Here is a 21,553-nt window from a genome sequence, read left to right as displayed (position 1 = left end):
ATATCTTATTTTGAACCTAAGATTGAGCTGAATATTGAACCTAAATTACAAAATTATTGCATTAATTAAACATCAATTATCAGGGGACTGCTTTGATTTCAACCCCTTTCCCTTCTTGGATGGAGGAGAGATCATTGCAGCCTCTGGAAACCCTTGGACCTGGCATGCTAGTGACATGTGGGGTTATTTCTACTCTCTGAAAAAGTGGGCCAGATCTCATATCCTCTCAATCCATACCATGCTTGAGCATGTATTTAGTGTTTATGTATTTAGACAACCATATATCTATAACTTGTACAAAAACAAAAAGAGAAACACTCATATTCTCAAGGACATATTTTTTCCCCCCAGGCTAGATCAAAATTATCTCTTAGTTCAGTAGTTTTTTAGCCCATTATCTTATTATCTATTGCCTAGCAGATAACAGATCACTGGATGAAAATATCTGGTGTCCCTTTGCCCTCAGATTCTTTTTATGACTTTCATAAAATTACCAGAGGACATAGATTAGAATTTTAGACTAGGAATATTCTTTTCACCTAAGGGTTGTATAACTTTGTCTTCTGAGAATACCTTGAAGGCTAATTTTTTCATGGAAAAGGCAGAAAAATAGGGATATTTCCTTTCCAGTTGATTTGTAAATTGTGGTAAGAACAGAGCTAGCAAAATAGGGTGGGGAGACATGATGACCTTTATCGATCCCTTTTGAGATTCTAGTTTCTCCAAGAGTCATTTTGATTCTGAAATACACACATAATTCTCCTTATCTCAAATGTCAAATCACTTAGAGTTAGAGATTAACAAGGAAAGGAGAGGTGGGCTTTCAAGTGTGAGTGAGAAGGGGTTATCCTTCAGAGTCTCAACCAATCATGTTCATTCGTTCTTTCCATGTTTAAAGTTCTGTGTCAGTAAAAGAGTATATAGCTTCTAGAGGAAACAGCACTAATTTTAAGGCTTCCTGATCTTAGAGTGATATTGTTCTAACCAAGTGTCAATAACTGTGAAAGTCTTCTGGCCTAGGAATATAATAATATTTCTTCCTTTAGACTTTAGGGAAGATGTATTATTAGTGATCCTGAGACTCTCTAACCTTAGAATGCTATTTTTCTGACAGTCTGTCTGTGAATGATTCTAAAGTCTTCTGTCCTGGATCTGCTGGTCAGTGATAATCAAATTCCTGAGAGGGTTCTTTAAGTTTTTACCTCTAGGCCATAAAATTAGCCATAAAATTAGCATAAAAATGACAGGAAGTACTGGATAAATGTGTCTTCTTTCTCCTGGTTCTTTGTTAAATTCTTTTGGAATTTAGCCAGCTTCCATCGGCATTACAATTACAATAAACTTTGCCATTTGACTTGGATATGGATTCAAGCCTGGAAATTCTTTTGAGATATCCGGTGACACTGGTCTGTGACCCCCAATCTTTTGGGGTCCATTCCCAAATTCAACAATAGGAAGATACAAAGTTTAGATATGACATTTTCCCTTTCTCAGGTGGCTTACAACCTACAATAGGAAATTACAAAGAGTATGTCTTTAAAATATGAGGATACACAGATACAAAAGATGCAGTAGAGAGGTACAAAGGATGATAAGGGAAGGCTTCTTTGAGAAGGTGGCTTTTGAACTGATTTTTTTTTTTTTGACAGGTTTGATAGGAGAAAAAAACAGGAATGAAGGTATTTTAGGTATAGGGAACATAGATTGGAAGGGTCCAATAATTATTCAGGGTACAGAGTAGTCCAATTTTTCTGGTGTATGATGTATAGGGAGGAAAATAATGTGAGGTAAGAATAGAAAAGGTAAGGTAGTTTCAGATCCTATTAAACCCTGACTGATGGTCAAAGGATACTGAAGTTGGGCTGGTGAAGATTTTTGAGTGGAGTAGTATGACACGACTAGATTGATGAATAAGAAAGGTCATTCTGGCAATAGCATTAAGTGGAGTAGAGCTTGGAGATGGTAAAGGTATTGAAATGGAGCAGGAACTTTAAGGAACCTACCTGATATCTATTGTCAGAATGATTTGGAACTTTAAGTGAGCCTATCTGGTTCTCATTGTCTGAGACTGTCTTGTTAGCATATCTAAAAATCCTACTCTACTTCTGTCCCTTCATGCCAATCTTGTTCTTGATGACTTAGAGTTATGAAATGATGGAATAATCAAAATTAGGTGAAATTAGTTGGGGGAGACTCTGAGAACAAAACAGTCTTGGGACAATTTGATAAGGAGGGAAGGGGGGCAGTTTAGCAAAGTGTAGATGAGTGAAGAGACATTCAGAATAGAATGGAAGTCAGACAGAAAAATGATCTATTTGGAGGCTGGTATCCCATTATGTCTGATATAGACACTCTTTAGTGAGTAGGGAAATAATCAGAAGATATTCTCAAGAATGAAGCTTTCATTGATCTTGATACAGAATCTTCATCACTTAAAACATTTGATATTTTACATGGCCAAGAAGTCAGGCACCTTGCAGCACAGTCCAAAATATGGGACTTTTTTGGAAGCACAAAACGTTCAAAAAATGTTAGAAATGTTAGAAAAACACCCAGGAGCCCAGAATCCCTATTCTTCCATGGAGAAGTTGCATCTGGATTCCTTACTCTCTCTTCTGCCAACACAATGACCTTTGTATTAAGCTCAGTTTAGCAATACCAGCCTAGGGAGCCTGCAAATTACTGATATAATCTACTGGTTCTATGAACATTCTCCAAGTAGAAGAGAACTCTTGGCATTAAAAGTTGACTTGGTGCTTCCTTCAGATTCATTGTGCTAACAAAAGCAGGAAAAGACAAGGAATGTGTGGGATGCCGGACAGATTATCTTCATTCAAGTGGGGTTTCTTCAAACAGACTTTTAATAAAAAAGATATTGTTCAGGACATGTATTTGTAGAATACATTCTGAGAGTCGTTAAGTAAGAGTGATGGAGACTTTGGCAGCAGAAATGGGAGAAGACTCTCAGGATGGGTATAATGGTGAAGACCTTGAGGAAATTTCTTCCTTAGAATCATATCATACTACTTTGTCCCAGAGAGGACATTGTTTCCCCAGCCCTTGATATTGTCTACTTACCCATAAACCACAATGGGAATTAACAGGTTTGATTCAAATTTGGTCTGTGAATATAGCTCTTTGTGGGGTTGGGCACTGTGCTGGCCTTTCTAGAATTGTAGAAATTTAACAATGTTCCACAAACATATTCCTACTGGTCAACTCCTCCTGCATTTTCCATTTTGGGGAGGAAGCTAGGTTGATCAACCTTCATTTCTCTCCTGGGTTGGGTCTGCCATAACTCAGCTGCTGTCTCAAACAGGACTTCCTTCAGTTTTTGGAACCCCCTAACCTTGGAACATTCCTTCACCATATCAACCCCTTGTCTCTAATATAAAACAAAAAATACTTCCTTCAAGATGCTTAGAGTATTCCTTACCATACAGAAGTAGAAACTTAAAATCAGATGAGTTCTTAGGTGCTGAAGGTCATAAGATATGTAAAAAGCAAAATCTGTCTAATGATGTTTTTGGGGTTTAGTAGCAAGTGATGAGATTTAGGAGAACACATCAAATGTTGGGATTTGGTCATGTGAAGAATTTACAATGGCAATTCTCTTTGGCAAAATGTAGTTTTATTTATGAGAAGAGGCTATAGACAAAATGAAGATATACAATAGATACCAAAAATGGTAAACTTAAAATAGATTTGGGAGAATAATAGGTCTACCAAAGAAAACAATTTGGAAAAATCCATTAAAGGAATATGCTGAAAGGTCATTGACTGGCAGGCTGAATCCATGAAGGGAATTAGTACCCTAAAAGAGTTAGTTAAGTATAAAAAGGAGAAAGACACCATGAGGCATGGTGGGGGGGATGACAGGAGAGACATCATTAGCCATGGGCAAGGGGTAAGTAGAAAGACACTGTAGAATGTCACCATGATGGGCTGTTATCAATGGGGGTGATGCTCATCTCTCAGGATAACAGAATGAAGCTGTTTATCCTGTTTCACTCAGGCAGGGTCCTTTACAGAGGCCAGGATTCAAGGAGAATCTGTTGTTCAAGGAGTTTTAGAGAGTGTCGGGGTCCCCCCTCATCATCTAGACATCATATTTAAGAAGCCTTAGAAGAAAAATATTCAGATCTCTTAGAATACAGGGGACCAAGTTGGAATAGAAAGGTCTTGGGTCTCAGGTTTCAGGGAGTCACATGATCCCTATTCTCAGTCTTGAACCTTGGGTTGTAGGGAGTCACATGGTCTCTTAAGGCCAGACCCTTAAGAAGTGAGTGACCACAGGAAGCAGACAACATTGGTCAAGGATGGTTATGTCCTTTTAGCCTAACCAATGAAAAGCTCGGGTCTTTTGTTTTTTAAATCCTAAACAAGGCGAAGCTGGCCAGGTTCAGGAGCACATGGCAAGAGCTGGATTGGCTCCCAGGTTCGTCTGGGCCTCTCCCTGCAGGGACTAAATAAATGCTTTCTCTTTGTACCTGAAGATGTCGCTGATTAGTTACTTTGGGAAAGGGAAGGGAGTAAAGCACCCGTCCCACACACAGGGTCACCCAGGAAAATAAAAGACATACAGTTTAAATCTTACCCATAATTTGCTAATTTTTAAATGCTTACATTAACCTGGATTACTTGAGATATGCCAAACACACAGGAAAAGTTAATCTAGTTATAAAGTTTTTGTGTGGGGCCAGGATACAAATACTAAAGGAATAGTAAGAGGCTTGTTATCACAGTACACTCTATGTATGTACAAACAACTTCCCCCAAAGTACAACAAAGAAAAATCACTATATTCCAGGCAGATCAGCCTCTCTGCAGAAGAAATTCTGCAAAGAAACAGCTGATTGACTGGACCTACTGGTTTGGTCAATACAGTTTGATACGAGAAAGGGAAAGGATGCATCCAGGATATAATCCCACCTCAAAGTGTCCCCCTCGATCCATTGTTCTGAATCACAGTCCCTTATATGTTCCTTGAACTCTCTGGCATTTTGTAGACCTCATATCTCAGCCTTAAAACTACCAGGGAATGAGGGGAAACTAGTATCATTATCTCAGATGATATTATTATCAAATATGAACAAACCAAGGTCCAGAAAATTTCAGTGGTTTGTCCAAAGTCATACTGTGAGTTATTGGCAAAGAAAGGTCCAGGAACCGCATCTATTGACTTATTTACAATTGGAAAAAGCATAGAACAGTGAGCAGAGCTCAGGCTTTGGAGTCAGAAAGAATTTATTAGCCATCTCTTAAAAGAAACTTTAAAAAGAAAACCCTAGAAAAGTCATGAACAAAATCCAGGGCTTCCAAGCATTGAGTCCTCTCTTTGCTTTGAGAGAAGCTAGCTTTGGCGTGGGGGGGTGGGTGGGGGGTGGAGACAAGATGGCGGAGAAGGCACACATGACTCTGTAAGCTCCTCTCATGCCTTCACTACCAGTCTTTGAATTCAGCCTCAAAAATAGCACTTGATTGGTGAAATTCACAAAGATTAAAGGCACAAAGACTTACCAGCTGAAGATAATCTGGAGGACCGCCAGAGCAGGTTTGTCCTGAGGGGCGGGAACAGACTAGCGGCAGGCAGGGATACAGGAAAGTCTGGCGTCCTGAGCGGACCAGGGACGGGGTTAGCCTCTGTGGCGAGAAGAATAGTGGAAACTACTCTGCCATAGGCTCACTGCTTTGCCTTGATTGTAAAGCAGTGGACCAGCAGAGAGATTAGAGCCACAGGTACAGGGTACTCTAAAAATGCCAGAACCTAACAGGATCTGATTGTACCCCCCCCCCCCCCCCCCAACCAGAAGTGACTCAGCATAGACCAGCACAACTGTGCAGCTGTACACTGAAGCATGGCCAGGGCAGCTGCAAATCTACACAGCAGTGGGGTGCAGGCCAGGGCAGCCTCTAATCTGCACAGTGCGGGACTCAGCCTGGGGCAACAGAACTTCAGTAGTGCGACTGTCCTTGGGGCAGAGACACTTCCGGTCCCTGCAAGGCTATTCGCTGGTCAGCTGCTAATACCCACAGCCCGCTGCAGGCTTTGGATTGGGGTAGTGACACTTTCACAGCTCAGACTCCTGCCTCAGGGCAGTCATTAATCACTTTGCAAAGTTCTTTGCAGAACACCCCACAGCTGGGCCCTGCAGGCAGAGTCACTTCTGTTGGGGAACTGTCTCCCAGAGCACTCCCATACCTGGCCACTCTTTGTAGCCAGTTGGTAGGCCGTCCATACACCTATCCCTGTTCTACAGAGGAAGCTGGTGACCTCCTGGCCCTGACGGCAGACCCTACAGGCTTTAAAAATGAGTAAAAAACTAAAAGGACCATTGATAGCTTCTATACAGAAAGAGCAGGTTTTCAACCCTGAGGAGACTAATAGCGGACAGTCTCCAGACAACTGTTGGTCCCCAACACAAAAGGCTCTCCTAGAAGAGACTATTAAAAATCTTAAAAGAGAGCTAGAAGAAAAATGGGGAAAAGAAAGAGAAGCTATGCAAGAGAGCAACAACTTCCTGAAATGTGAACTGGAAAAGGTAAACAACTCCCAGGAAGTGCAGGGAAACAGAATTTGTGAATAGGAAAAGATAAAGAACTCCCAGGAAAGTAGGATTTGTGAATTAGAATTTGATTTTCCTCTTTCCTTTTTCTGATCAGATCTCCCACTCAATGAAAATAAAAATCCTCAAGAAAAATTAAGTTGAAAAGAGAGAGATAGAGAATGCTTCAATCTATATTTAGACACAATGAATTCCTTCTCTGAGTATGGATAGAATTTTTCATCATAAGTCTTTCAGGGTATGATTGTAGATGATTGTGTTACTGAGAGTAGCAAAGTCATTTACAGCTAGTTATCCCTGAACATTGCTGTTTCTTTATATACTGTACATTTCACTTTGCTTGAGTTCACAGAGGACTTTCCAGGTGTTTTTTTTTCCCTGAGAGCATTCTGCTCATCTCCCACAGAATAATAATATTCCATCACAAATATATACCATAATTTGTTGAGCCATTCCCCAGTTGAGGGACATCCCCTCAATTTCCAATTTTTTTGCCCTGAGAAGAGAGATTCCATGAATATATTTTATACATATAGGTAATTTTCCTTTTTTTCCCCTTTGAATCTCTTTTGGCATTTGTGCCTAGTAATGGTATTATTAGGTCAAAGGATATGCATGAATTTATGGTCCTTTTGTGTACAGATTGTATTTTGTGATAATTTCTCAATTGGGGCATGACTCATTTTTTATAAATTTGTCTCATGATTCAGGCCAGTTCCAATGGTCTTGTGATGAAGAGTTATCTGCACCCTGAGAAAGGACTATGGAAACTGAGTGTGGATCACAACATAATATTTTCACTCTTTTTGTTGTTGTTTGCTTGCATATTGTTTTCTTTCTCATTTTTCCCCTTTTTGACCTGATTTTTTTTGTTGTTGTTGTTGTTAAGCATGATAAATGTGGAATTATGTAGAGGAGAATTGCACATGTTTAGTATATATTGGATTACTTTCCACCTAGTGGAAGCTGTGGGAGAAGGGAGGGAAAAATTTGGAACATAAGATTTTGCAAATGTGAATGCTGAAAATTATCTGTGCATATGTTTTTGAAAATAAAAAGCTTTAATAATAAAAAAGAAAATGAAAATGAAAAAAATTTGTCTCAGTTCCCTCTATATTTGAGAAATAAAATCTTATAAGAGAAACCTATTTCAAAATTTTTTTTGGCGATTACTATTGCTAATTATGAATACATGATTTAAATATAAAAGTTTATATCATAAACAAATGCAAAAAACAAGGAGGAATTTATCAAAGAATGATCAAAGAATAGGGAAGGTCATAAAAGAAAACATGAACAATGTTGCTCAGATGAAACTGAAGATTTTTTGTACAAACAAAACTAAAGTTACTAAGATTGTAATGGAAACAGTTTAGTGGGAAAAACTATCTTTATAGGAATGTCTGATAAAAGTCTAAATTTGAGGCTATTTTAGGAATTGATTTAAATTTGTAAGAATGAGAACTACTTCTCAAATTGACAAAATTTCAAAGATATTGTCAGTTTTCAATGCAAGAAATGCAAGGTATCAATGGCCAAATGGAAATGTATTCCAAAATCATTAATAATGTGAGACATTTAAAGTAAAATAATTTTCATTTTTTTACCTCACAGCCATCAAAAAAAAAGGAAAATGAGAAATATTAAAGGAACTGTGGGAAAATAAACACATCACTACATCATTTGTGAAGCTGTGAGTTGGTCCAGCCACTCTGGAAAGTGATTTGGAGCTTTGCCCCCAAAAGCTTTGATTGAGTAATACCATGATTAGGCTTTTCACAAAGAGATCAAAGAAAGAGGAAATCATTACACAAATATTTAGTGGTAAAGAACTGGAAAATTAAGGAAGTATTCATCATTAGGAGTAATGTATACAATGGAATACTATTTTACTTTAAAAAATGATGAAGGGAATAGTTTTAGACAAACCTGGGAAGATATCTATGGACCAAAGCAGAGTGAAGTGAGCAGAAGCAGGAAAACAATTTATGCCATAATATCAATGTTTTAAAAATGAACACTATTGAAAATCTGAAGAACCCTGAATATTGCAATGGTCAACAATGATTCCAAAGGACATTCATCTACCTCTTCATAGACATATGTGTGTGTGTGTGTATGTACATATATATATATATATATGAGATATATAAAAATATATAAAGTAGAATGAGGCATGAATTTTTGGACATGGTTGATGCCAGAATTTGTTATGCTCAACTATGTATACATTAAAAAGATACATTTTTTAAAATTGGGGATAAGGTGGAAAGGAGAGAAAATAAATAGTTGTTAATTGAAAAATATCCCATTCCATAATGTGATAATGAATATATGAAAACAACAGACTATCACTGTGTGATAAGAAATGACTATAAGAAATGTAGAAAATCTAGGGGGAGATTTATAGAGACGAAAGTAGTGTGTATAACATAAATAAAAAAGATCACTAAGATGAAACTGAACTCTGGGTAACTGAGTGTCCAATAATGATCCCAGAAAGCAGATAATTCTACATATCTCTCTCCTCTAGGGCAGAGAGACAGGGGATTACCAGGACAGAATTTTGTATCTATCATCAAAAGCAGATACTAGATTGGGCGCTTTTTCAAGAGAAATGGGTTAGTATTTGCAGAAATGATTATGATGTAAAAGCAAATGCATCTTGAAGCATTAAGAAAAGCTAAGGGATGTGGAATGTGGGAATGGAAGCAAAATGTAAGAAGATACTTGAGGCTTAAGATTTCTAATTTTTTTTTTAAACCAAATCTGTCCTCCTAAATAAAGGAAATAAATTTCAAAGTGAGCTGTACTGAGAAAATGAGAGACTAAAAAATTGTCAGCTGGAACTCAGAATAAGTAATAGATGAGGGACAGGGAAGCTGATCAATCTTTGTCAGTGTGTTTTTTTCCTGTCTGCCTGGTTTTCCTGAACCAATGTACCATATTAGAACTCACAAGATGCCTCAGAACTTTGGGCTCTGATCCTGGTTTCAGCTATGACTTTGAGTTCTGGCACATTACTTCACCTCAATGGGCTTGGAATTCTACTGGAAATAATCCACTCGTTTCCCTATTCCCCAATGTGAGAGCAGGATGAACAAGTGATAGTGTAGAATGTTTAAAAGGGGGCTATGAAAATAGGGTCAGTTACCATATGTTTTGGGATTTTTTTGGGTTCTGTTCTTGTGTCACAGACTATACCCCAAACACTAGATAATTATTTATGCTGTTGATCAGATAAAGGAATATAGATGACTTTGCCTGCTTTATTCATTAGGATAAATAGCTCTGAATCAGTTTATTGAGGGATGATCGCTAGTAGCCCTGTTTGTTAACAGAAAAGAAGGATGCAAGGTTTAGGTCTGTCAGTGACTCCCTCAGCTAGAGGGAGGTACTGTAGGGTCCCCACTTCCTCTTCCTTGGGTTCCTATCCCCATTATGAGCGCTTGCTTTATGATATTTGAGCTTTAATTTCCTCATGTTTTAGTCAAAATATGTGTTAATTGGAATGTTCTATAACATGTGTGATTAAAATTAATAGAAGAGAAACTTCTCTCTGTCTCAGTCTCTCAGTTTCTCTCTGATTCTCTGACTCTGTCTCTCTCTCTCTCTCTCTCTCTGTCTCTCTCTCTCTCTCTCTCTCTCTCTCTGTCTGTCTCTGTCTCTGTCTCTCTCTCTCTGTCTCTCTCTCTCTCTGTCTCTGTCTCTGTCTCTCTCTCTCTCTCTGTCTCTCTCTCTTTCTCTCTCTCTCTGTGTGTGTGTGTGTGTGTGTGTGTGTGTGTGTGTGTGTGTGTGTGTGTGTGCAGAGAGCAATGATTTTAAGCAGAACTTTATACTAAGCAGATAACTTTCTCCAGGAGGTCAGATAAGCCAGATGATTTCCATTTCTGGGGTTTACAGCCTGGCCCTTCTGTCATTTCCAGAACCCTGGTTCTGTTCTTAAGCTGTAAAGCCAGGTCAGACCTCAATATGTGGCATGGTTACAAATTGTGCAGTAGAGATAATTAGGTCTGAGTTTCTCATGGTCTGCGCTGGGGTCTCCACTGTTGAGTTCTCAATCATGTCCTTAATTTTTGGAATGTGGAGCTATTCTCTGTCTTTCAATGCTGAGTCTTACTGCTTGTAATCTGAGCTACTGGGGATTAGAAACTCTACCTTAATTTCCTCACTTAGAATTTGTTCTTCAATTCATTTTATAACCACTTTATCCCAAAGCAGAGGAGGCCAGAGATGAGAGGCCCTGTCACTCCTGCAAAATTTCTCTATGTGGCACTGACACTATTGATCTTTCTTTTCTTAATGCTCTCCTTTTTCTATTTTTCTGATATTCCTATGTTTTGGTTCTCATTCATCCTCTCTGGCCATTCCTTTTCTGTCTGCTTTACTGAATCTTCATCAGAGTTATACTCACTCTCTTTGAGGGGGTCCTGTTAGACTCTGGCTTGGGCTCTCTTCTCTCTTTTGTATTATTTTACTTGATCTCATCATCTTTGAATTAAATGATTATCTCTATGCACTTGACTCTTTGATCTATTGAAGGAGTCTAACTCCTGAGCTCCAGTCTGTCATCACCAAATGCCCAATAGAATTCTCAAACTTGTTGTTTTCTAAATATCATAAACTCAAAATGTCCAAAACTAAATTTTTTTCCCTCTGAGGCTGGGGTTAAGTGACTTGCCCAGGGTCACACAGCTAGGAAGTGTTAAGTGTCTGAGGCCAGATTTGAACTCGGGTCCTCCTGAAGTCAGGGATGGTGCTCTATCCACTGCTCCACTTAGCTGCCCCTCCAAAACTAAAGTTACATCTTCACTCCCTATTCCACATTCTCTTCTTTTCATAGTTTCCCTTTATTACTTATAAGAGTACCATCATCTTCCCAATGATTTAGGCTTGTTAATTAGGTGTCTTCTTTGACTTCCTACTGTCTCTCCTTTCCTCTCTGTCTCCCCCAATAAAAAAAATTATTGTCAAATTCTACCATTTCTAATTTCATAACTTCTCTTTGTATTTCTCTTTTCTGCAACTGCTAGAATTACTTTACTTTATTTTAATTTACTTTAATTACTTCACACTGCAGTACCTGCTACTTGGTCTCCCTGCTTCATCTCTCCCCTCTAGTCCATCCTCCACTCAAAACTGAACTTCCTATTGCACATGTCTGACAAATTCCATCCCCCTCTTCCATTCCATAAGCTCCAATGGCCCCTTCTTCCCAGGATCAGAAAAACAATTCCTCTGTTTTGTTTTAAAGCTCTTCATTTTGGCCCTTTCCTACCTTTCTAGTCTTTTTATATCTCACTCCCTTTCATGTATTGTGTGATCCAGTAATACTGATCTCCTTGCTAATTCTCAGACACTACACTTCATCTCCTGACTCTGGGCAATTCCATTGACTCTCCTCCATGCTGGTAAGCTCTCTCTCTTCATCTATGTCCCTGAATCCCACAGCTTACTTCAAGTCCCTGAGAAGTTCCAACCTGCAAGAAGCTCTTTGCAAGTTTTCTTAATCTTCCTTCTTTCCTTCTTAATCTTTCCTTAGTCTTCCTTTGGAGACTACTAAAATTTTTCCTAATATATCTTATTTGTACACAGTGGTGCCCATGTTATCTTCTCCATTAAACTGTGAGCTCCTTAAGATCAGGGACTGTTTCCCCCCCCCAATTTCTTTTTATCCTCAGTTTTAGCACATTACTTGGCATATTGTAGGTGCCTAATAAATGCTAGGTGACATGACTTGACTTCAACCAGGTAGAACAGCATCTAAAGTTCTACTATTAGTGATGAATTCACTAATAGTAATTGTTTCTTCCACTGAGTTACTTAAAAAAAAACTAGATAAGTTTTGGAAGGGGTATAAAGTGAGTCTTTAAAATTTGAGGCGGATGGAGATTTCTTGATCTTTTTCCACAGTAGGGATTGGTATATTAAAAGAATATTGAAAGAGATAGGTGAAGAGGGAAGAAAGGAAGTAAAAAAAAGATATGTGATAGAGAGACTACACCTGGAACCATTATATGTTTTCATCTATGTGAAAGACTGACCTAGTTTTGAATCTCAAATCAACATAAGTCCTGGTCAACACAAGATAAATGTTAGAAAATCAATAATATTTATATCATTGCTATTTGCACACATTGTTTTTTTCTTCTATGAGGATGTTGATCTTCATGGCTTCAGGGCCTAGACAGCCATATTCCAGGTCTTCCTCCAACACCCTCTTTTCTTCTCATCTTCATCTCTGAGTTTCCAGGTGTTCTACAAAGGGTTAGAATGAGGATCACCAGTGGCTCAGTTACCTTACTTATGGAATTTGAACACTATCTTATGTATTAGCTACCTCATAGAGTTCTTGTGAGAAATATAGTTTTGTAAAACTGTTTTCTTTAAAAAAATTTTAATTAAAAATAATTTTAATGGATATTCTCTGCTACATTCTTTATTACAGTTATCTCCATATTGTTCTCTTCTTTTTTTACAGATCCATCTTATATAACAAGTTTTTTTTAAAGAGGAAAGAAATCAGCATTATTGATAAGGCTATTGAAAAAGTCAGAAGACATATACAATCATATACAATGTATAACACTACTGGATCATCATGAAAGTTAGGGCTGTTACTTCTATAATTTAGAGTCATGCTTGATATTTGTCAGTTTGTTATATTAACTTTCAATTTATTTGGTATTTGTTCTTTTCATTTACATTGTTGTTATTATGTATGTTGGCTATGTTTTAATGGGTTTGCTTCATGTTGCATCAGTTTATATAGCCCTTCTCTTCTCCCTATTCAAGGCATATATTATTTCTTCTAGCAGAAAAATATTCTGTTGTATTCCTGTTTCACAATTCTTCTAATCAATCATTAGGCTTTTATTTTGTTTCCAATTCTATGGTATCACAAAAATATTCTTCTATAAATATTTTGGTGTATATATTTTTTCCCCTTCTTATCAATAGCTTCCTTATGATGTAAGCCAAGAAATGGAATCTGGCTCAAATAACTGAGTCACTTTATTTGAATAATTACAAATTACTTTCTAAAATGGTTATACAATTTCATAGCTCCACCAATAATATACGAATATATAGTCTGCAATCCTTCAACATGGAATATTGCCATTTTAGTCATCTTTATCAGTTTTCAGGTGAAACTTTAGGGTTCTTTTAATATCTGTTATTATTAGTGATTTGAAGTATTTTTATATGGTTGTGAATATTTTGCAAACCTTTTCATTGTAAAATTTAAAATTCTATATAGATGTGAGCAATTGACCTTAGTAATAAGTGACATTACTAGTTCTTTAGGGCTTACTAATTCATTCACTGAGGTCTGTTATTAATTTTTCCAAAAGGAAGGAACTATGTAGGAATGTATAACGGAGGGTGACACAGAATATTTAGTGATGAGTTGCGAGAGGATCTCTTCTGGGGATTATAAGAAGAGAAGATGCCCCCATGTGTGTGACCTGGATTAAGGTGATGTCATGCAGAAAGATGGATGATATCCCAGCCACTGTTCTGTTTCTCTACCAGAAACCTCAAGAAGATACAGATGTGACCTTGAGGATATCCAGAATGGGGGGAAGAACCCATACCCAGGACTTGTGATGGAGGGGAAATTCAGATTTTTGTATCAGGGAACCTTGATTTAAATTCTGATTTTGCCATTATTAGTTGTATGACTTGGATAAATTAGATATTCTCTCTCATCCTTAGATTCCTTTTTAGTAAAACTAAGAGATTGTACTGATTCTTGTGGCTTCTTTGAATCTTTGGAATCCTTTCCAGTGATGTTTTAACTATTTCCTCTGAATATACTTTTAAGAGTGTTTCTTCTGAGGATGGATTTAAGTTTTGGAAAGAGTTCAAAGCCTTCCAATGCCAAGAGTGATAGGTAAAGCAAGAAGGTTTAGCTTGGAGACAATAATTTTGTTCAGAAAGGTTATGTTTTTGTAAAATAATGATCCTGGGTTTTTTTGGATTAGTTTTAAACAGGCTTAGGAGGATTTACAGAGTCACATGATCCTAGAGCTTTAAGAGACCTTAAAGATGGTGGGATTTTACATGCCAGGTCCAGAGAAGGGAAGAACATCTATTGCTCATGTTAATCTCACAAATATTCACAAAGATCACATAGCTCTTCAAGGGAAAAGTAATTACCAAGGGAAAAGGGATTTGTGTCTGTTTCCTATATGAGATCTTGTTTTGGAGGAGCTCTCTGTAGTAAAGAGGGAGTAGTTTGGATTGAATTATCTTAGGGAATCAAGTATCCTGTTTGCAGGAGAGATAGCTATTATGTAGTAGAGAACCCGTGTTCTTTGTTCTTCTCGACCTCACATCATTCATTCATTTAATATCTACTATGTTCAAAACATTGAGTTATGTTTTTCTACTCAAATCCGATCTTTCAAGAGGAAATAGGATTTGAATGTTATTGAAATAATAGGTATTATGTGCTAGTCACTCAATAATAGTAATAGCTCACATTTCTATGATACTTTCCCCACAATGACCATACCAGGAAGATATCACTCCTGTTTTTATAGGATCAGTTAATCAGTCAACATTTATTAAACGCTTAGTATATGTCAGGAACTCTGCTAATTTGCTGGGGATACAAAGAAGGTAAAAAATAGCTCCTGTCTCAAGGAACTCACAGTGTAACAGGGTAAACAGAATGCACATAATTCTGTACAAATTAAATAAAAATATAGTACAAGTACACAGTACAAATTGGAATTGAGTAATTGGGAAGGTCTTCTTATAAAAATTAGTTTTCAAAGAAGAAGGTAGAGATGACAAGGAGAGCATTCCATGCATGGGGGATAGTCACTCAAAGTATTTGTTATTAAGAAGGAAAATCTTGCTGAGCTACAACACTTGATAAAGGGGGCCATGAAGTAAGGTGTAAAGGGATGGGAAAGGGCAGGAAAAAGTAGATTGCAAAGAGCTTTAAAAGTCAAACAGGATTTTTTATTAATCCTTGAGGTGATAGGGACTCAACAAAGTTTTTGAATGAGGATGTGCAACATGATCTGACCAGTGCTCTAGGAAGGTCACTTCAGAGTAGAAAGTGGAGTGATGTGAGAAGAGCCTTTTGACAGCAGAGCAACCTTCAGGATGCTGCCTTAGTTCTGAGAGGAGACCTGCACCAGTGGCAGATTGAAAGGAGAGAAAGGGGCAATAGCAGAAATGTTATGAAGGTAGAATTGACAGAACTTGGCAAAGGATTGGATGTGGTTGTGGCTGAGAGATAGTGATGAGTTAAGGATGATGCCTAGGTGCTGAATATGGGTGACTGAGAGCATAGTGGTACCCTGAACAGTAACAAGGAAGGGAGGAAGGGATTTGGGGGAAAGAAAATGAGTTTGGGTTTTGAACGTATTGAACTTAAAATGTCTAAGGTACAACTATTTTGAGATAGCTAATAGACACTTGCAGGGAAAAGTACATTTAAGAATTACTAGCATAGAAATAATAATTGAATCTATGGAGCTGATGCTATTACAGAGTGAAATAGTCTAGAGGCAGAAGTAAGTCCAGGACAGAAGTCTGTGGGATACTCATGATTGGTACTTATGATCTGAACAAAGAGGCAACAAAGAAGCTTGACAATGAGTCATCAGATAGCTAAGGTAAGTACCAGAATTGATTATTTCATAGAAACTCAAATTGAAGAGAGTTTTAAGGAAAAGACAGTGATTGGCAGTGTCAAAAGTTAGAGTGGTCAAGAAGGAGCAGAATCATTAATGATCTTGGATATAGCAGTTTCAACTGAATGATGAGGCCAGAAGCCAGATTGTAGTGAATTAGGAAGAGGAGTGAAAATGGAAGCCTTTCTTGTAGACAATCTTCTTAATGAGCTTAGCAGCAAAAAGGAAAAGAGATGATTACTAGAAGGGATAGGTAGATCATATGAGAAGTTTTTGAGGATGAGGAAAACAGATACCCAATTTCATGTATTTATAAGTAGCAGAATTAGGGCTTAAACTCAGGACTTTCCCCTCCTCCTAGAGGGAGAAGTGAGTCCAGGACAGAAGTCTGTGGGATACTCATGATTGGTACTTATGACCTGAACAAAGATGCAGCAAAGAAGCTTGAGAATGAGTAATCAGATAGCTAAGGTAAGTACAATATAAGACAATATAATATATATATATATATATGTATACATACATATATATATATATGTATATAATATACAATATAAGACAAATAGTTCCACACTGCCTTTCAATAAGATTACAAAGGAACCTTTTTTGTTGTTGGAAAGAATAGGAAAAACTTCTGGAGGAGTTAATAATTGAATTAGAATTGGGAGGATGGCTAGGATTTATAAGGGTGATGAATTGATAAGTATAGAATAATGGAAGATGAGGGATAGGGATGAGTTAAGTCCAGATGGAACAGAATGATGAGGTGGAAAAGCACAAGATGAGGGATGTCTGAAAGCTCAGTGTTATGCACTGATTCAAAAAGAAAAAGCTTAGCCAGACTTTTTTCTAGTGGCAAGGAACTGGAAACTGAGTGGATACCTATCAATTGGAGAATAATTGAATGTGTTACGGCATGTGAATGTTACGGAATATTATTGTTTTACAAGAAACAATCAGCAGAATGATTTCAGAAAAGCCTGGAGAGACTTACAGGAAATGATGCTAAGTGAAGTGAGTAGAACCAAGAGAACATTGCACATAGTAACAACAAGATTACACAATGATTGATTCTGATGGATGTGGCTCTTTTCTTTTCTTTTTTTTTAAATTTTATTTATAAATTTTTTTGACATTATATATGCATGAGTAATTTTTTTTACAACATTATCCCTTGTATTCACTTTTCCAAATTATCCCCTCCCTCCCTCTACTCCCTCCCCTTGATGACAGGTAATCCCATACATTTTACATGTGTTACAATATAACCTAGATACAATATATGTGTGTAAATACCATTTTCTTGTTGCACATTAAGTATTAGATTCCGAAGGTGTAAGTAACCTGGGTAGATAGACAGTAGTGCTAACAATTTACATTCACTTCCCAGTGTTCCTTCTCTGGGAGTAGTTGTTTCTGTCCATCATTGATCAACTGGAAGTGAGTTGGATCTTCTTTATGTTGAAGATATCCACTTCCATCAGAATACATCTTCATACAGCATTGAAGTGTACAGCGATCTCCTGGTTCTGCTCATTTCACTCAGCATCAGTTGATGTAAGTCTCTCCAAACCTCTCTGTATTCCTCCTGCTGGTCATTTATTACAGAGCAATGATATTCCATAACCTTCATATACCATAATTTACCCAACCATTCTCCAATTGATGGGCATCCGTTCATCTTCCAGTTTCTAGCCACTACGAAAAGAGCTGCCACAAACATTTTGGCACATACAGGTCCCTTTCCCCTCCTCAGTATTTCTTTGGGATATAAGCCCAATAGCAGCAATGCTGGATCAAAGGGTATGCACAGTTTGATAACTTTTTGGGAATAGTTCCAAATTGCTCTCCAGAATGGTTGGATTCTTTCACAACTCCACCAACAATGTATTAGTGTCCCAGTTTTCCCACATCCCCTCCAACATCCATCATTATTTGTTCCTGTCATCTTAGCCAATCTGACAGGTGTGTAGTGGTATCTCAGAGTTGTCTTAATTTGCATTTCTCTGATCAGTAGTGATTTGGAACACTTTTCATATGAGTGGATATAATTTCAATATCATCATCTGAAAATTGTCTGTTCATATCCTTTGACCATTTATCAATTGGAGAATGGTTAGATTTCTTATAAATTAGGGTCAGTTCTCTATATATTTTGGAAATGAGACCTTTATCGGAACCTTTAACTGTAAAAATATTTTCCCAATTTGTTACTTCCCTTCTAATCTTGTTTGCATTAGTATTGTTTGTACAGAAACTTTTTAGTTTGATGTAATCAAAATCTTCTATTTTGTGATCAATAATGATCTCTAGTTCTCCTCTGGTCATAAATTCCTTCCTCCTCCACAGGTCTGAGAGGTAAACTATTCTCTGTTCCTCTATCTATTTATGATCTCATTCTTTATGCCTAAATCATGGACCCATTTTGATCTTATCTTGGTATATGGTGTTAAGTGTGGATCCATATCTAATTTCTGCCATACTAATTTACAGTTTTCCCAACAGTTTTTTTCCAAATAATGAATTTTTATCCCTAAAGTTGGTATCTTTGGGTTTGTCAAAGACTAGATTGCTATAGATGTACCCTTTTTTGTCCTTTGTATCTAATCTGTTCCACTGATCGACTGGTCTATTTCTTAGCCAATACCAAATGGTTTTGGTGACTGCTGCTATATAGTATAGCTTTAGATCAGGTACACTTAGACCACTTTCATCTGACTTTTTTTTTCATTAGTTCCCTTGCAATTCTCGACCTTTTGTTGTTCCATATGAATTCTGTTGTTATTTTTTCTAGGTCATTAAAATAGTTTCTTGGGAGTCTGATTGGTATAGCACTAAATAAATAGATTAGTTTGGGGAGTATTGTCATCTTTATTATATTTGCTCAGCCTAACCAAGAGCACTGAATGTCTTTCCAATTATTTAAATCTGACTTTTTTTTTTGTGGCAAGTGTTTCATAATTTTGCTCATATAATTCCTGACTATTCTTTGGTAGATTGATTCCCAAATACTTTATACTCTCAACATTTGTTTGGAATGGAATTTCTCTTTGTATCTCTTGCTGTTGCATTTTGTTGGTGATATATAAAAATGCTGAGGATTTATGTGGATTTATTTTGTATCTGCAACTTTGCTAAAATTCTGAATTATTTCTGATAGCTTTTTAGCAGAGTCTTTGGGGTTCTCTAAGTATACCATCATGTCATCTGCAAAGAGTGATAGTTTGATTTCCTCATTTTCTACTCTAATTCCTTGAATCTCTTTCTCGGCTCTTATTGCCGAGGCTAGCATTTCTAGTACTATATTGAATAGTAATGGTGATAGTGGGCAATCTTGTTTCACTCCTGATCTTACTGGGAAAGGTTGCAGTTTATTTCTATTGCATATTATGCTTACTGACGGTTGTAAATATATGCTCCTAATTATTCTAAGGAATAATCCATTTATTCCTATACTCTCAAGCGTTTTTAGTAAGAATGGATGTTGGATTTTATCAAATGCTTTTTCTGCATCTATTGAGATGATCATATGGTTTTTATTAAGTTAATTATTAATATGGTCAATTATACTAATAGTTTTCCTAATATTAAACCAGCCCTGCATTCCTGGTATAAATCCTACTTGATCATAGTGTATTATCCTGGGGATGATTTTCTGAAGTCTTTTTGCTAATATCTTATTTAAGATTTTAGCATCAATATTCATTAAGGAGATTGGTCTATAGTTTTTCTCAATTTTCAGTCTACCTGGTTTAGGTATCAGTACCATGTCTGTGTCATAAAAGGAGTTTGGTAGGACTCCTTCATCCCCTATTTTTTCAAATAGTTTATATAACATTGGGGCTAATTGTTCTTTAAATGTTTGGTAGAATTCACATGTAAATCCATCTGGTCCTGGGGATTTTTTCCTGGGGAGTTGATTAATAGCTTGTTCTATTTGTTTTTCTGAAATGGGACTATTTAAGCAATTTATCTCCTCCTCTGTTAATCTAGGAAGCCTATATTTTTGGAGGAAGTGATCCATTTCACTTAAGTTATCGAATTTATTGGCATAAAGTTGGGCAAAGTAACTCCTTATTATTTCTCTAATTTCTTCTTCATTGGTGGAAAGATCCCCCTTTTCATTTGTAAGACTAACAATTTGATTTTCCTCTTTCCTTTTTCTGATCAAATTTACCAAAGGTTTATCTATTTTATTGGCTTTTTCATAAAACCAACTCTTGGTTTTATTTATTAATTCAATAGTTTTTTTACTTTCAATATTATTGATTTCTCCTTTTAATTTTTGTATTTCAAATTTGATTTTTGGCTGGATGTTTTTAATTTGGTCTTTTTTTAGCTTTTTAAGTTGCAGGCCCAATTCGTTAATCTTCTCTTTCTCTAGTTTGTTCAAATAAGCCTCTAAAGATATAAAATTTCCCCTTATTACCACTTTAGCTGCATCCCACAGATTTTGGTATGATGTCTCATCATTGTCATTATCTTGGGTGAAATTATTAATTGTTTCTTTAATTTGCTGTTTCACCCAGTCATTCTTTAAGATGAGATTATTCATTTTCCAATTACTTTTTGGTCTATTTACCCCTAACTTCTTACTGAATGTAGCTTTTATTGCATTGTGATCTGAGAAGAAGGCATTTATTATTTCTGCCTTCCTACATTTAATTTTGAGATCTTTATGTCCTAATATATGGTCAATTTTTGTATAAGATCCATGAACTTCTGAGAAGAAAGTATATTCCTTTCTATCCATTCAGTTTTCTCCACAGGTCTATCATACCTAATTTTTCTAATGTTCTATTTACTTTTTAAATTTCTTTCTTATTTGTTTTGTGGCTTGATTTGTCTAAATCTGAGAGTGCAAGGTTGAGATCACCCACTATTATAGTTTTACTGTCTATTTCTTCTTGCAACTCTCTTAACTTTTCCTTTAGAAAGTTATATGCTATACCACTTGGTGCATATATGTTTAGTATTGATATGGCTTCATTGTTTATGCTACCTTTTAGCAGGATATAGTTTCCTTCCTTATCTCTTTTAATTAGATCTTCTGCTTTTGCTTGATCTGAGATAAGGATGGCTGGCTACCCCTGCTTTTTTGGCTTTATCTGAAGCATAATAGATTCTGCTCCAACCTTTTACCTTTACTCTGTATGAATTTCCCTGCTTTAAGTGTGTTTCCTGTAAACAACCTATTGTAGGGTTCTGACTTTTGATCCAGTCTGCTATCCGTCTCTGTTTGATGGGAGAGTTCATCCCACTCACATTTACAGTTAAAATTACTAATTCTGTATTTCCTGCCATCATATTATCCCCAGATTATGCTTTTTC

General features: G+C 36.7%; 1 long non-coding RNA gene across 1 annotated transcript in view; it reads left to right on the top strand.

The window, feature by feature from the left end:
- Positions 1–21,553, top strand: part of LOC141542811 (uncharacterized) — a 47,327-nt gene that overhangs the window by 15,846 nt on the left and 9,928 nt on the right. The window lies entirely within an intron of this gene.

The sequence above is a fragment of the Sminthopsis crassicaudata genome, chromosome 5 (assembly GCF_048593235.1).
Source record: "Sminthopsis crassicaudata isolate SCR6 chromosome 5, ASM4859323v1, whole genome shotgun sequence".
In the NCBI taxonomy this organism is placed as follows: Eukaryota; Metazoa; Chordata; class Mammalia; order Dasyuromorphia; family Dasyuridae; genus Sminthopsis; species Sminthopsis crassicaudata.
This window is presented reverse-complemented; position numbering and strand designations above follow the sequence as displayed.